Below are 2500 nucleotides of genomic sequence, written 5' to 3'. Positions count from 1 at the left end.
GGTTTTGATCTAATAAAAGCGTCCCTTCCATCTCTGGTCGGGACTCTGTTTGCATGTATTAGCTCTAGAATTACCACAGTTATCCAAGTAACGTGGGTACGATCTAAGGAACCATAACTGATTTAATGAGCCATTCGCGGTTTCACCTTAATGCGGCTTGTACTGAGACATGCATGGCTTAATCTTTGAGACAAGCATATGACTACTGGCAGGATCAACCAGGGAGCTGCGTCAACTAGAGCTGAGCAGCCGGCCGCCCGGGAGTGTGTCCCGGGGGCCCGCGCGAACACGCAAGCGTCCGCTCAATTATTCTGCAAACAGGAGGAGGCTGGGCTCCCCTGCACGATACACCTCGAAACCCTCTCAGGTCCCGGCGGCGCGCAGCGCCGTCCTAAGTACTTGGTCGGGTTCGAGAGAGGCGCAATCGCCCGGAGATAGGCGAGTAGACGCTTTCAGTGCGACCACCCGTGCTCCCAACTGAGCTTGCCGCTGCCGACAGAGGCCCGGGAGCGTGCTGTCGTGGTGTTGCCGGCGGGAGACAACACGCGGCCACAAACAGTGACCGGGCAGCTCCAACGCCAGCGCCACAGAGGGGCAGAGCCCCACTTGGGTGCCAAAGCGAACTCTCCCAGCACAGCGCACGCGCCAACACATCCGCACAGCTGCGATACAAACCACCTGCGAGAACCGCGGGGGCGACCGAGCAGCAGACGGCGTCGCGGCGCCGAGTGCCGGGCGGCGGCGCATCCTCAACGCACACAGTCCTCAATCGGACCAGCACACTGCAGATGTCCACCGCGCTTCGCACCGGGCCCGGGAGGACCCACTTTGGCCGCACGGCGCCGCGCGCTGGGTGCGCCGGCACGCAGATGCGCCGCCTGCCGCCTCCGTCAGCCGGCGCGCCTGCCACTGGGCGCCCCCACCAGCCGGCTGCCGCGCGTGCGCCCACGCAGCGCGCGGCCAGCACGCCGGGCGCCCCCCCCTCACCGGCCGGGGACGGTCCCACCCAGCCACCGCCGCGTATCGCTTCATACCCACATGCCCACTCACGTTCGTGGGTATGACGGGTGTCGCTGAAGCAACCGGTTAATACCTGTACCGATCGTCGATATCAACGATTCACCTCCAGCGCGAACAACCGCGCAACAACGGATTTCCAGTTCATTTGCGTAACTTGGGCAGCAAACGTAGACATCCATCTACATTTGCGACTTCTACGAGTCTTGCATGCCTGGATGTTGTGTGTCACGACGCACTCCATCAGCATACATACACGCTGCGACGTGTGCACGAAAGAACACGTGGAAGGTGGCCAGCGTACGTATGCGAATGCCATTGCACAGCTGCGAAGCGCATTCAACACGCGAACTCCTGACCGACGAGCTAGAGGTGACAGGAGGGGAGGGGGGGGGGGGGGCGGGGGCGATATACGTCCTATTGCAGTACACAATACAGTGGATAGCGGGACCATGTGGAAAGTAAGCAACACTCGCAAGATGTGAGGGTACGCACCGTAAAATGAATCAATACGCAGAACACCACAGTGTGCGCGAAGTGAACTATGTTGAGATGGTTGCAATTAGGCAACGCTACACGAATTCCTAGATTCATATAACTAACAATTACAGGGCAGGTTAAGGCGCAACGTGGGTTAGGTTAGGGCGCAACGTGGGTTAGGTTAGGGCGCAACGTGGGTTAGGTTTGGGCGCAACGTGGGTTAGGTTAGGGCGCAACGTGGGTTAGGTTAGGGCGCAACGTGGGTTAGGTTAGGGCCCAACGTAGGTTAGGTTAGGGCGCAACGTAGGTTAGGTTAGGGCGCAACGTAGGTTAGGTTAGGGCGCAACGTAGGTTAGGTTAGGGCGCAACGTAGGTTAGGTTAGGGCGCAACGTAGGTTAGGTTAGGGCGCAACGTAGGTTAGGTTAGGGCGCAACGTGGGTTAGGTTAGGGCGCAACGTGGGTTAGGTTAAGGCGCAACGTGGGTTAGGTTAGGGCGCAACGTGGGTTAGGTTAGGGCGCAACTTGGGTTAGGTTAAGGCGCAACTTGGGTTAGGTTAAGGCGCAACTTGGGTTAGGTTAAGGCGCAACTTGGGTTAGGTTAAGGCGCAACTTGGGTTAGGTTAAGGCGCAACTTGGGTTAGGTTAAGGCGCAACTTGGGTTAGGTTAAGGCGCAACTTGGGTTAGGTTAAGGCGCAACTTGGGTTAGGTTAAGGCGCAACTTGGGTTAGGTTAAGGCAGAAGTTGGGTTAGGTTAAGGCAGAAGTTGGGTTAGGTTAAGGCAGAAGTTGGGTTAGGTTAAGGCAGAAGTTGGGTTAGGTTAAGGCGCAACTTGGGTTAGGTTAAGGCGCAACTTGGGTTAGGTTAAGGCGCAACTTGGGTTAGGTTAAGGCGCAACTTGGGTTAGGTTAAGGCGCAACTTGGGTTAGGTTAAGGCGCAACTTGGGTTAGGTTAAGGCGCAACTTGGGTTAGGTTAAGGCGCAACTTGGGTTAGGTTAAGGCG

The 2500-nt window shown here is 57.5% G+C and overlaps 1 non-coding gene across 1 annotated transcript in view; it reads right to left on the bottom strand.

The window, feature by feature from the left end:
• LOC126218361 (small subunit ribosomal RNA) overlaps positions 1-225 on the bottom strand; it is a 1909-nt gene extending 1684 nt beyond the window's left edge. Inside the window, exon 1 of the ribosomal RNA XR_007542439.1 lies at positions 1-225. This exon is cut by the window's left edge and continues 1684 nt beyond it. This is a non-coding gene — a ribosomal RNA (small subunit ribosomal RNA).
• Between the last annotated feature and the right edge of the window lie 2275 nt (positions 226-2500).

The sequence above is a fragment of the Schistocerca nitens genome, unplaced genomic scaffold (assembly GCF_023898315.1).
Source record: "Schistocerca nitens isolate TAMUIC-IGC-003100 unplaced genomic scaffold, iqSchNite1.1 HiC_scaffold_100, whole genome shotgun sequence".
In the NCBI taxonomy this organism is placed as follows: domain Eukaryota; kingdom Metazoa; phylum Arthropoda; class Insecta; order Orthoptera; family Acrididae; genus Schistocerca; species Schistocerca nitens.
Note: the sequence above shows the minus strand (reverse complement) of the source record. Positions and strands in the feature narration are given on the sequence as shown.